This window comes from Bos mutus, chromosome 16 (genome assembly GCF_027580195.1).
Source record: "Bos mutus isolate GX-2022 chromosome 16, NWIPB_WYAK_1.1, whole genome shotgun sequence".
NCBI classification, from domain to species: Eukaryota; Metazoa; Chordata; class Mammalia; order Artiodactyla; family Bovidae; genus Bos; species Bos mutus.
Window position 1 is genome coordinate 65,730,691 of NC_091632.1, and position 14,492 is coordinate 65,745,182.

Consider the following 14,492-nt stretch of genomic DNA (forward strand, 5'->3'; position numbering starts at 1 on the left):
CCACACAGTGCCACTTGGGCACAGAGCCTCACACTGCATGCTGCCCATCTATAGCAAAAGGGTTGCTCCCCCAGCTTCTTGCAAATCACTTCCTCTCTTGTTCTTTTCATCCTTTTGTGTTTATTCCATAGTTTAGAACTAGAACACAGCTTAAAAACTGGACTTTCTGTTTGTGGTCCAGAAAAGCACTGCCAATTTTTCTTTAGTTGGGTTGTATAAATTATGTCACGTTTGACCATTGTTTCAGAATCATTAAGAAATTTATTAGGTAAAATAATTGCAATAATGATCTTGTAACAAGACCTGGACAATCCATTTAAAATGAATAATCTGTAGTACAGATTATGTCACAATTTATTTTGTGTGTATCTATGTGTGTGTTTTTCTCTTTTAGCCAAATGGTTTTCAATAGCAATTACTGAAGTGTCAATGACCTTCTGGTTCAATTGAATTAAAAAACTTAAATGAAGTTTTACTAGTATCAGTCTTTGCTGTCATACAGGTAATTGAGAACATGATCTATGCTACAACAATGCCACCTATAGTTAGTAGCCTTTGTTTAAAGCAAGGTAAAATTTTACATGTACTGCAGCAGAAAACAGCCTAAAATAAAAATCTGTTAGTCAGCAGTGTTTATGGAGTCCCTAATTTTCAAAGCACTAAGAAGGAACAAAGAACCTATAAAAGGAAGGCATTTAAGTAGTGACTATTTCAGAGAAGGTTGGAGTATAATTAAAAAAGAAATCCTTAATAAGAAACAGATAAATGTATCCTAAATATCTTCTGAGAATCATGACTTCTCCATTTATTTTCTTTATGGTATCCTTTGTTGAAAAGATCTTCTCACTTTCATTTAGATAGAATTTATCAGTCTTTCTTGATGGTTGACACTTTTTGTGTTGTCAAAAATATTTTTTTTCCTAACTGAAAGTCATGAAGATATTCTCTTATACTGTCTTCTTAACGTTTTAGAAGTTTGCTTTTCACAATTTGTAACTCATCTGAAATGTACAATTGTGTATAGACAGTTTAAGGAAGGATTCCTTTTAAAGGCAATCAATGATATCAGCACCATTTACTGTAGTTCATCTTTTCCCTGCAGATCTGCAATTTACTTTTGTTAGATACCAGGTTTCCATCTGGTGTGATCCTGTTTCTGAGCTATTTATTTGGCTTTATTGATTAATTTGTCTGTCCTCATATAAAGAACACATTATCTCATGGTAGCTTTATAATATGTTTTGATGTCTGCAGAAGAAGTTAGCAGAAGGCTGGACAAGTAAATTTGGCATGTTCATGAATTGGAATACGATAGAGCAATGGAATCAATGAACCACAGCTATGTGCATCAACCCAGACATGTCATAGAAAGATACTAATAATATTTAATGAGAAAACAACAAACAACCGGAAAGGAAGGACTACATGCCATATGACACCATCTTGAAATATCAGTTAGAAGTAAATTATGTTATTTAAGGACAAATTCTTGTGGTAAAATTTCCAGGGAAAACAAAAGGAATGATATGCACACAATTAAGACAGTGTTTATTCCTGGTAAGGAATGGAGCTGTGTGCAATTAAAAAAGGTCCCTGGATAACTTTACCAGTTTTAGCAATGCTTATTACTTAAGCTGGATAGGGGATTCATGAAGGTTCATTTTATTATTATGTTTCATAATTTACATACATGATACATATTTTATATTCACTATCACAAAAATAAAATTTAAGAACTGCAACATTGTGATAATTGTATAAAAACATATGCATATTAAAAATGTTAAGCCTCCAAGAGACGAGAATTGTTACATTTTCTCTTCTTTGTATTCCAGGCTTCTTTCTGTAGAGTTCTGTTTCTAATTCACATTAAATTTATACCCACACCATGTGTATGTATATTTAGGCAAACCGATACAATATAATACAGTTTAAATCCTGGCTTTGGGATTAGCTATATAAATGTAGCAAGTTGATCAAACACTTAATTTCCTACTCTGTAAAGTGGGAATTTTCCCTCATGGGGTTCTTGTTAGGATTAACATTTTCTGACCCATGGCTAGCAGTCAGCAAAGATTCATTTATCCATTCTATCATTACTCTGCTTAATAGAATCTATCTCTATATATAATTTTTCATTTTGTTCTAGAAATTCTATTTGGTTTATGTATTATTCAGCCTCATTTTTTAAAAATGAAAGCATGTCATGGATTTTAGGTTCTGTTTGGAATCCTAGTTTTAAGTTTCTTTTTTCTTTTTAAATATAAAATTGTAGTTTTTTTTTTTAAGGAAATACAGTTCAGTTCAGTTCAGTCGCTCAGTTGTGTCAAATACAGTAGAAGACTAAAAATTCTCATGTTTAAATTTGCAAACAGTCCAAATGCATAGTTGTCTCAATACTTTTGACAGTTAAAAATTTGTTTTAGGATCTTGAAATATGATAGTGGACAGCACACTTGTGGAATGAATAGACATATAGCAGTGAACAGAGGTTCTCTGTTTTGATAGAGCTTACATTTTGGTATAGGGAGATAAATAATGAAAGAAAGGAAGGAAGGAAGAGGGAGGGAAGCAAGGAAAAGAACAAATGGAAACAGAGACAGAGAGAAATAAAGAAGGAAAGGTGGAAAGAAAACAGGACAAAAGGAAGGAGGGAAAGGAAGCAAAATGAGTAGAAAGTAAGTTTACGTATGTTTACACACACAATGAAATACTACTTACCCATGCAAAAGAATGAAGCAATGCATTTGCAGCAACATGGATGAACCTAGAGATCATAATACTAAGTGAAATAAGTCAGAGAAAGACAGATATTATATGATATCACTTATGTGTGGAATTTAAAATATGGTACAAAGGAACTTATTTACCAGACAGAAACAGACTCTCAAACATCGAAAATAAGCTTATTACCAAAGGGGAAAGATGGGGAGTAGGGATAAATTAGAAGTTTGGGATTAGCAGATACACACTACTATATATAAAATAGATAAATAACAAAGACCTACTGTATAGCACAGGAAACTAAATTCAATGTCTTGTAATGAACTATAATGGAAAAGAATATGAAAAAGAATATATACATATATACACACATACATACATATCTATAACTGAATCATTTTGCTCTATACTGGAAGCTAATACAACATTGTAAATTAACTATACTTCAATTAAAAATATCACATCTTAATGCTAAGTATTATGGAAAAAATAAAACTGGATAAGGGGGATAGAGAGTGGGGAAGATGTGGTTGCCTTTTTAGTCAGAATATTCCAGAAGTTACTAAAAAATAAAGTGAGGAAATGGGTAGGCAGATGTGGGGAACAAGAAACTTCCCACAGTGGTAACAGCAAGGATGCTCAGAGATGGTGTTCGGTCATTTGAGGACACGGAATAATCAGTACTCATTTTGGAAATGTTACTTTTGAGATGCATGATAGACATCCAAATGAATTGTTTAGGAAGTAGGAAGATGGATCGATGAGGCTGAAGTTCAGAGGAAACATTTTGGCTAAAGTTATGCGTTTGTGGTTTGTCATCATATGTATGGTATTTAAAATTACAGAGGCTAGCTGTGACCACCTAGGGAGTGAATGTAGAATAAAAAGGAGGTCCAGGGTTTTAGCTTCTTTAACAATTCAGGGATGAGGAAATCAAGAATAATCAAAAGAGGAGACTCGAGGAAGTATTTAATTACGAGTGAGGAACAGAGCAAAATTAAAGAAGTATCTCCAAAGCTGAGCAAAGATATACAAATCTAACAGAGCCTTTTCCACTTCTAGAGTTTTTGGAATGACTTTTATCCGTTGCTCATCTGGCATCACAGTGATACAGTGCTTTTCATAATTTGTCTTCATCATCTTGAGTTCTTTATCACCTTTATGGTTAAAAGTATAATTTTAAGATTATTGCAGAATACTAGGCTTCCACCTGTCTTTTTTTTTTTTTTCTTTTCTACTTTAAAGTTTGGTTTTGTTTATTCCTTGATTTAATGCTTTTGATAGATAGGTGATTGGCACATGAATGACACAGGAATTGTTCACACCCACCTTTGGTAGCTTTTAAAATTATATGATTTCTCCTGAAAGATTTGGCCCTTTCTACTGCCTGTAACCGCATTGTCAAGCCTGTGACAGGTTAGCTTCTAGGTAACATAATGGCTTTATTTCCAGAGCAGCACCACTGGGCAGGCTTTTTTGAAGGCATTTTAAGAGATGCACATTTAAGGTCGAACCAACTCCGTGTGCTGTTGCCAATGCAAATAGTTCCAGTGAGGTGACAATCAGAGGAACAGCTAACTTCACACATACTCAGGTTGGGATCGCTACTGAGATGTCACAACTACTCCTCTGCCTGTCAGCTGGCAAGTACCTTAATTGAGGAAACAGCTCATATTTTAACACGAACTATATACCCTCTTATAGATGATACATTATCTGCACATATTTAGAACCTGATTAGATAATCAGAACTTTGTTCAACTGGTGGAATGCTCAAGCCAAGATCATTGGCTCCTTTTATATATGGTCCCCTTGTTTCCACATGCCTTAATCAAGTAATTAGGAACTTTTTAGTGTTTTATATTGGAAATTGCACAATACATTCTGCCCTTGTTTACTAAGAACAGGCCAAGATTCATTGTGTTAAATTAAGCAGTGAGAAGGATGGATAACAATTGTATTTCCAGAGCATTGGACAAAACAAACAGATTGGTTTTGATGGCCTCAATGCAGAGGTAAGAATTTTTTGTCAGGTAGCTTCACAGAACTTTCCCAAACATGGCCATCTGCAATGTATGACTACTTCTTCCATGGAGAGGGACTGTATGGAGTTTTTTTTTTATGTTATTATACTGAGTTATTGCTTATGGCATTATTTATCTATGCTGTCTTACAATTTAAAAAAAAATGAGTGATGGACTTGCATTAAAAGGTCCATTATCTCGTAATTTTAGAAAAATGTCCAGAGATGAGATAATATGATGCCCTCTTACGAGCTAAGGAACCAAGGTGACAATTAATTGATGTTTGGAGATAATTTCTTGTCCCTTGAACGATTAAAAAATAAGATTGAGCAGAGTCTATACATAGAGAGTCCAAAGTAATGGTAGTAAAATCTAGCATCTTGGCCGTTTTTTATTTTGTGGAAGCTTTATAATGTGTTTCTTCTTACTAGTTAATGAATATTTTTCCCTATTGCCTCTCAAATTGATAAATCATTAATTCTAGACCATATTATTGCTTTTAGTATTTATAGCTTTATCTATCAAAGGGTATGGCTTTATTCATTATTCTAAACATTTTTATATAAGACATGAAAGACTATTTGAGCCATGTTTTATATTATTTCAAAGTAACTCTGGCCATCTTTCTACTTTACGAGTGGAGTCTTTGCTGGACAGCTCCTAGATTTATGATGACATCATGTTCTCTCAGAGACATCATTATTATTGTGTCACTGAACCTGAAGTGGGGTGGTCAGAAGTCCATGTGGAGCAACTATGGGCCAGGAAGATCAGGCTTCAGATCAGAGGCAGGGCTGAGAGGAAGGATGGGAGGGGTCAGGGCAGAGGGCGAAGTGAAGAAGAAAGAGAGAAAAGCAGACCCTGAAGTATGGTCGGTGGCGTGAGCAGAAAACTCACCCTCAGCGTTTTCATACTATGCTTAGGGAAATGGAAAAAAAAAATTAATGAAGGAAGAAAAAAGTCAGCCAGCCTTTAAAACTTTACCCTATTTCATTATTAAGAATAGCTTTGGAAAACAGAGGGGCTCCATAAATGAGAGCAGGTGCGGTCGTGCAGAGGTAACTATTCAGCATATGTAAGTGCAGTTGGAAAATCATGGTCTTGCAGAGAATCCTCAAAATTGGTCCCTAATGGCCTTGGGTTTTTGTCATATGGTCTTGATTATAAGGCTAAAATTGCATTGCCATGCCTTTAGTGTGAACGAGATGGATGGATAATTATTACGTGCGCTGAATACCTTTCTGCAAGGAGAAGTCAGGACATCCCTGGTCACGGGAGCTACCATTTCGTCCAGCTGTCAGAAAAGCTCTAAGTGGGAAATTCATCACCATATTGATGTGGAAGAGGAATGAAAATGTGCCCCTCCGGTTGGGTGTGCACCCGCCCACTTACATTTACATACACAGATGGTACACAAACCAGAGGGGGCAATGTGTGTGATTGTGAGACCTGTTCAACGAAGCGGTAGCATTTGTGGAAACAAGGGATACAGAAACAGAATGGTGAGTTCTGCTGAAACATGATGACTCTTGGTGGTGGCCACCTGCTAGAAAGCTGGCACCAAAGCTGTGCCAGGAACGAACTGGGGGCTCAGTTTGAAATGATGCAGGAAGCTTAACATTATTGACATTAGGAGCTGTCAAGTGAGCAAGAACTATTTATGGAAGAGTTTTAATGATTTTAAATACGCTGAAAGAAAAGCCTTCCCTTCACTCATCTGTATTTTTTAAACTAATCTGGCTATTTTTGCACGCTCTCAAGGTTCTCTCAGAAGCTAGATATAATGATAGTAACTAAAATCCAGCTGTTCTTGCCTCTGAGAATAAACTTCATGGCTGCCTAATAGTTGCTGCTATTGCCGCTTCTGGGGAGGACGTCAGGGGAAGGTGTGATGGGATTTGCACTGTGAGCAAATCCAGTGCTTTGTCCTATCTGAGTGGGTGAGATTCAGGGCCGTACTCAGAGCCATGACCACAACCACACAGTACACTGGTCACGGGGATATTTCTTATGGATCGGGCCTTGGGGATCTGTGGCTTCCGCATTCCATGCAGCCGTTTGCAAAATAGGGGCAATGAGCTATGAGGACCGCTCTTTCTTCCATACTGAGCCCTGAACTTTGGGGCTAGCAGTGAGGGGAGAAGCGAAGTACAGTTTGCTGCAGAGTTCAGAGACAGTCTCCTTTGAGAGCAGACACAGGTCTGAGAGGACAAGGTTCTGATCCAAAATCAGCCTTGAGACGTTTTCTGACTGTGGTTAACAGCTTGCCGCTCCAAGCTGAAGAGCATGCACGGTGTGGAGGGGATGATGCAAGCTGGTTGATCAGGTAATCAGTTCAGCTGTTCTGCTGATGATATTTTGGTTGTTTTGATGCCAGATATGTTGCGTTGGCCAAGAAGATCATTTGGGTTTTTCCATAAGATCTCATGGAAAAACCTGAATGAACTTTTTGGCCAATACAATATATTGTAAGGTAAGGCATAGCAAAAACCTTAAGAATGGAGCTTTCTTTGTAAATGAACCAAAAAGAAAGGAAATAATAGCACAGAATCTATTCTATATACAACAACAATTAAAAACCTATATATATATATACACACATATAATTCATTCATGTGAAAAAATATTTAATTGAAGGGATCAGGAAACCTGGAGCAACTATTTTAGCATATTTAATACAAGTTTTATTTTCAGTGTGTATATAGTGATACATAGCATCACTATCCCCTTCATTATACTGTACCACATGGTAATTAAATCTGGGATTCTAGGGCAATAAGACATGAGAATCGCACTATTTTCGTGCTATTTGTAACTTCCATCTCTATTGAAATATGCTAAATTAGTAGCATTTTATGATTCCTGATTTAGTTCTTATTAAAGAGAAGCAGAAGCTAAAAACAGCTCAACCAAGCAGTTGAAGCAGTTATCACAAGCCGGTAAGATCAATAAGCTAAAAAAAGGATGAAAAGTTTTTGAGTGACAGCTTAAAAATGGAAAATTTAAATATATATCGCTGCCTTCTGCTCCATTGTGTAATGCATAAAGCCCATTTTGGCAGTACATTTTTAAGCAGTCAAGAAAGTGATTTATTAGTGTCACTGGATTTGTGTTTATGTTCCGTGCTGTAAACTATGCTTATAGCAATATATCTATATTAAGGCATTAGTACTTTGAGTGCTACCTAAGCTTAATGTTACTAATATTGTTCAAAGGATAGTTTATTGGGCTATAAATAGTATCCTCAGTATTGACACTTGCTGCATCATCTAAGTGCCTGGATAACTATGTCTGATGCTAAATGACCATGTTGCTGCTGACAGTATATAAAACATGAATAGTGACCACCAGTGATATTTCATAGCTACTGCTGGTGTTTCTGCTCCCCTTCAGTCTGCAGAAGAGTAGTTCTATGTGTGCAGAAGCCTAGCTAGATTTTCCCAGGATGTTTAGAGGGATATAATGAAAGGAAAATCACATCTTTTTTTAATGTGAAAGGGCATTTTATTTTACTAATTTAATTTACTTTATTTACATTTTATCCATCATTTCTGAAGACAAGACGGTAAACCAAACAGTAAATCAAATCCTGAACTGTAGAATTTGCCAATTTCTGTGGTGTGAAATATCCTACCTAGATACTTTCATGTTATAATCACAGTAGCACCTGCCATATAGTATTTCTGCTACCAGATACGATAGTCATAATCTTTTTGAAAAACATAGATAAGACAAATATATAGTAGTGTGATTAGGAAGTGATGCATTTTGGAAAATCCCATCTTGGTTTTAAACATTCTTATTTCAAGTGCCCATTCATTTTATGTCACAAATAAGAATAAATAATGATTGTGCTAAAAAGGGAAGGATTTTTAGCAAATCAGAAGTTGAGTTTGGGTTTAACTTTCTCTACCCAAGCCACATCTTTACTATGATACAGAATTGGCTGCTATATACATTTATTCATTTAACAAGTTTTGGTTAAAAGTTGACTACTGTTTTAGTCTGTTTGGACTGCTCTCAGAAAGTACCCTAAATTAGGTGGCTTTTAAATAACAGAAATTCAGTTCTCACGGTTTTGAAGGCTGGGAAGTCCACAGTCCTGGCTGCAGTAGATCTGGTGTCCAGTGAGGTCCTCATCCCAAATGGTGTCTTTTGCAGCAATTTCACATGGAAGAAGGGACAAGGGAGCGCTCAGGCCTCTTTTGTGAAGGTATTAATCCCACCACAGGGGATGTGTGTCACTCTCATAATCTAATCACCCCAAAGGCCACATGCCGATCACGTTGGGCATTAGGATTCAACATACAATTTTCAGGGGGACATAAACATTCAGTCCATAGCAACTACTCTATGGTGGACACTGTTACCGTAGAAAGTATATGTGCTAAGTTTGATTTCTTTTGTTAAATGTCAAGACAAATAATTCTCTGAAGGTCCAGTGGTTAGGACTCCACACTGTCACTGCTGAGGGCCTGGGTTCAATCCCTGGTCGGGGAACTAAGATCTCACAGGCCACTTGGCACAGTCAAAAAAAAATCAAGACAATTTTTCAATTTTTCAAATTTCAAAATTTCAAATTGAATTTGACTATACACACTCTCCTTATTAAAGGTTGTAAATAATGAGAACACTCTTTTATTTCCCCCTAATTTCACAGTTTATTGACAGGTTTTTGTTTGGGCTCCAGAGTCGGGATACATACATGGAAGAATCTGGAACATATTTGTTTGATTCATGCTGTCCTGTTATAGGGACAGATGATCCTATTTCTGAGATCACTTAGACATCCCTGATTCAATGTGTGTCTTTTTTGTTAGTTTTATAAGCAAATGATTATCAAGTGTTGAGAGAAAAATCATACTTCATATTCTCTTCTAAAATATCAGTTGGTTCTTTTTTGTTTGTTTGGGGAAAATGCTCTTTCTTAAGAGTTGTCTTCAGAAGGCAAAACAGTCACATGTCATAAATATGCTCATTTATCTAGGTATTCCTGACTTTACTTTGCCAAGGCTAATGACATGTATTAACGTAAGCTTTGCATTCATTAAGATTGGAAGAGAATAATCAATGCTAGTAATTTATTCCTTCATTCATTCAACATCCTTTTCTGGAACACTCAGTTCAGTTCAGTCGCTCAGTCGTGTCCGACTCTTTGCGACCCCATGAATCGCAGCACGCCAGGCCTTCCTGTCCATCACCAACTCCCGGAGTTCACTCAGACTCACGTCTATCGAGTCAGTGATACCACCAGCTATGTGCAAAATATTGTGTGGCTCTTTGGAGAATGAATAATAAATGATGTGCATTCCTTATCCTAAAGTGAAAGTGAAAGTATTAGTCACTCAGTCGTGTTCAACTCTGTGACTCCATGGACTATATAGCCTACCAGGCTCCTCTGTCCATGGAATTCCCTAGGCAAGAATACTGGAGTAAGTTGCCATTCCCTTCTCAAGCCTTATCCTAAAGATGCAGTTAAATGATGTCCCATTTTGCTGAGTTAATCCAAAGAAGTTATGGAAAAGATCTATCCCCCAAACTAATAAACAAGAGGAATCAAATGCCTGAAATGATAATGATCAAACCCATTTTTGTTGGGATATAATTTCTTGCTAGTTGATTGTACAAAAGGATAGAAATTCACTGAAATGCTAAGATATCCCTGTACCCTTTTGCTCTAATATCTTATTTCTTGGAACTGAAAATTTCTTGGAACTTAATATCTTGCCCCTTTTGCTCTAATATCTTATTTCTTGGAACTGATTGGGTGGTCACAGGAAGGATACCAGTTTGGGGAACCCATGAAGGACAGATAGCTCGTGTTGTAAGATATTAATTCTAGGTGGGCTAACTGTGCTGAACATCATTAATCTTATTAAGAATGAAAATAAGGAAGTATTGACTGCCTTCTTTCTGTTGAGAGAAGGTGAGCCCCAGAGTAGACAGTGAACTATAAGGGGATTTTCTCATCCAGAAAACAAGAAGTACATGTTCATCTTTTCAAAGCCAATAAAGTTTGTTCCTTGATGAAACTTTTCATTCTCTTCTAAGGAAACTTTAATGTTATTGGACTTATTTTGCGGTAAAGAAACCTGCATCCTTTGCACGTTTGCCAATATTGGCTGTGTGGTTCGTACAGAGGAAACAGAGAATGGGGCAGCCACCAAGAAAGTTGTCTTTCTCTCCTTTCATCCACATCAGGAAGGAGAAAGTTGGAGGAGGATGAGACTGGTCAAACAGCTCAGTTCTCGAAGCCAGTTAAAACAGGAAACATCTTAAATTCTAGAGCTTGAGGGTAATTAAAATGTTAGGAAGGCAGGGTGCTCTGTTCTTCTCTGGTGTCCACTGCCAGCAGCCAGCAGCGCTGAGCCCAGGGTAGATGCCTTCTTCCTCTAGAGCCTGTCCGAGGTCCATGAAGAACTCAGAGCGTGGCGTGCAAATGTTATTATTTCTTAGGCCGTAAACCCTGCCTTGTACAGGTGCTCAGGACCATAGTGGAGTGAAGTCTAATAGTCCAGGGATCTGTGAAATCCAGTCTCTTCTCATTCCTCATTGCCTTCTTGGTTAGTTGAAATATCCAGCTTTGGACTAAGAAGCAGCTAAAAACCTTATACAAAGAGCTTGTAAACAAACACCCACTTGAACCATCTGGTCTTGTAACACATACAAGTGATTAAGCTTCAGAGCTATGATTGTTAAATTTTTAAAAACACAACAATTCCAAACACTCCCAAATAGACTCTTTATGCAGGCTTGCAAGGAGGAAAATGTGTGATGCTTTATATAGTAAATAATATGGAGAGATTGAAACAATTTTTTTTGGTTTCTCTATTTTTCTCTCCCTCCCCCTTTTTTTTTTTTTTTTCTTACCTTGAGTGTTATAGAAAGAGAAAACCTTAAATACACAAATATGAACTAAAAATACATTTAGAGTTCCACTAAGCCTACATGGTTGACAACTTAGAATGGTTCCTTATCTTTACCTTAATTACTATTTTTGCCCCCTATAGGGACAGAAACATGCGTGCTTGAGTACATGTATGTGTACTCTTCGTTCCTTCTAGAATACATTAAGCAATCCAGACTATTTGCAAATAATGAATTCATGCTTTTTGTTCACAATGAGTGAAGAAAGTCAGGTCAGGGGGAAATTAAATATGTTAAGAGCCCTCATATTAATTGTATAATATCAATACCTTTATAGTTAATTTCCTTGACAAGACATAGGGCATATGGATTGAACTCCTCATATATATCTGATGTGGATATGATTATAAATTGGAACACTTTATTTAGATGACATCACTAAAGGGAGAAAGAATGAGCTACACACGGTACCACAAGCATATGGAAATAACACAGATTTCTGGCTAATGACTATTGACATGAACAACACATAGAACTCAAAACTCTTAAGTGAAACAAAAATTCTGCATGAGAAGTCAGTATTATATATTAGGGCTCCTATTCCAGTCTTCCCAGTCTTGATCAGTCCTCATCCCTGGATTTATCACATCAGCTGGGGGAGGAAAGACAGTGGTTGAAAGAAGAGGAGAACGAATACTCAGCTATAGTCATGGTGACTGGTGAATCAAACAAACTCTCAAACAGTAAACTGTTCAAACAAAAAAACTTTACTGTTTTCTCACATTTGAAGTTCACAATGGGTATTCCCGAATGGGGTAAGTCTCTTTCCAGAACGGATTTGAAGGTTGATGTCTTCTTATCCCATTGCTCTCTTTCTTCGATGAGTGGCATCCAGGGTTGCCCAGAGCATCTACAGAAGCCCGTGAAAGGGGAAAACCGTGGAATGTATTTGTGGGGGTGGCTTACAACCCAAGTATGGAGAGGTTTCTGTCACTTTTGGTCTCTGTCCATGGAAGGAAACTCAATCACCTGACCTCACCTACCTGCAAGAGTGGCTGGGAAAGATGGTCAAGCCTGGAGCCAAGGAATAAGAGGTGGTGAACTTCTGACTAGCGTCCCCCCCAAAAGAGGGAAAGAGAAGAAAAAGGATGGGTGTCGATGCAAAACACTCTATAGTACCTTTTATTTGAGAAGAAGAAAACTGAATTAAAGCCTTTTCCAGCAATGTGCTGGTAAACTATCTGTGAGGGAAGGGGATGAAAAAACACCTGATTTTTAAAAAATTTTATATTGGAGTGTAATTGATTTACAATATTGTGTTAGTTTTAGGTGTACAGCAAAGTGACTCAGTTGTACATAAACCCATTTTTTTTTCAGATTTTTTTTTTCCTGTATAGGTTATTACAGAGTATTGAGTAGATTTCCCTGTGCTATACAGTAGGGCCTTCTTGATTATCTACTTTATATACTGTTATTTAGTCGCTAAATTGTGTCTGACTCTGCGACCCCAGGGACTGCAGCCCACCAGGCTCCTCTGTCTGTGGGGTTTCCCAGGCGAGAATACTGGAGTGGATTGCCATTTCCTTCTCCAGAGGGTCTTCCCAACCTAAGGGATTGAATCTGCATCCTCTGTAGTGACAAGCAGAGTCTTTACCACTGAGCCACCTGGGAAGCCCATTTTATATACAGTAGTGTGTATATTGGAGAAGGCAATGGCACCCCACTCCAGTACTTCTGCCTGGAAAATCCCATGGACGGAGGAGCCTGGTTGGCTGCAGTCCATGGGGTCGCTCAGAGTCGGACACGACTGAGCAACTTCACTTTCACTTTTCACTTTCATGCATTGGAGAAGGAAATGGCAACCCATTCCAGTGTTCTTGCCTGGAGAATCCTGGGGGTGGCGGAGCCTGGTGGGCTGCCGTCTATGGGGTCGCACAGAGTCGGACATGACTGACGCGACTTAGCAGCAGCAGCAGCAGCAGTGTGTATATGTTAATCCCAGACTCTTGATTTATCCCTCCTCTCACCTTTTCCCTTTGGTAACCATAGTGTAAAAATACCTGAGTTCTGACAGTGATTTCCTTGATGTAAATACTCCTGCCGCAGTGTGATTTCAAGTTACCAATGTGAAGTCAGTCAATGTGGATTTGAAAAGAGAGGCGCAGACTCTGCTCTAGCAAGCTGGAGCAAGACAGTCTAGCAAGGCATTTTACTAATGAATTCTGAGAAAACACATCAGAGACAGCCCATTTGTGGGAAGGAAGTGAATGTGCATTTTCCCTTTTGCATTTGACACAAGAAAAAGTTTACTTCAAAATGGATTTATAATCAAAAAATATCTATATGATATATTCCTATCAAGAACAGATGAGGGATGTACAATTTTTGAGTCAGAGAAAAATAGCACCAAGGGTACAAGAAGTCCAGGCTGAGTATCTGTACTCAATCCTGGGTCACTCTCAGGTAAAACCAAAAGCTTCTAGAACAGCTTTCCAAGGAGTGGACCAAGAAGTCAGATTCCACTTCTGGAATTTCAGATGACTGTTTCCGTAATTGTTTTCCAGAAAGAGGGAAAGACGTGATGACGCAGAAGAGATGCCAAGGATGGCTCTTTTGGTTTCTGTCTATCACGAGTTGGACAGGGGTGTCATTCCCTGTGAGAGAAGCAAAGAACCGGTACGACCTGGTTTGTGTTTTAAGAAAACAACTTTGAAAATGAAATAGATGCTCAGGTCTCAATTGTCTAGTTAATTAGGATTGTTATTAACAGACCAAAGACTATATGTCCATCTGAAATTTCCATTTTTGCTTGTCTGCTTTTGCTGTCCAAAGAATCAGGCCATATAATGATGAGTTAGATTGTGTCTTGCCATTCAA

At 37.7% G+C, this 14,492-nt stretch overlaps 1 protein-coding gene across 6 annotated transcripts in view; it reads left to right on the forward strand.

The window, feature by feature from the left end:
- Positions 1-14,492, forward strand: part of ESRRG (estrogen related receptor gamma) — a 693,205-nt gene that overhangs the window by 185,407 nt on the left and 493,306 nt on the right. For 2 of the 6 annotated variants that reach the window (XM_070385513.1, XM_070385514.1), the window contains exon 1: positions 14,238-14,291. The exons of 3 other annotated variants lie outside the window; for them this stretch is intronic. The gene's annotated coding sequence lies outside the window, so the exon portion shown is untranslated. Of the gene's footprint in view, positions 1-14,236; positions 14,292-14,492 lie in introns of those variants that run through there. One more of the 6 variants, XM_070385518.1, reaches the window with a different exon arrangement.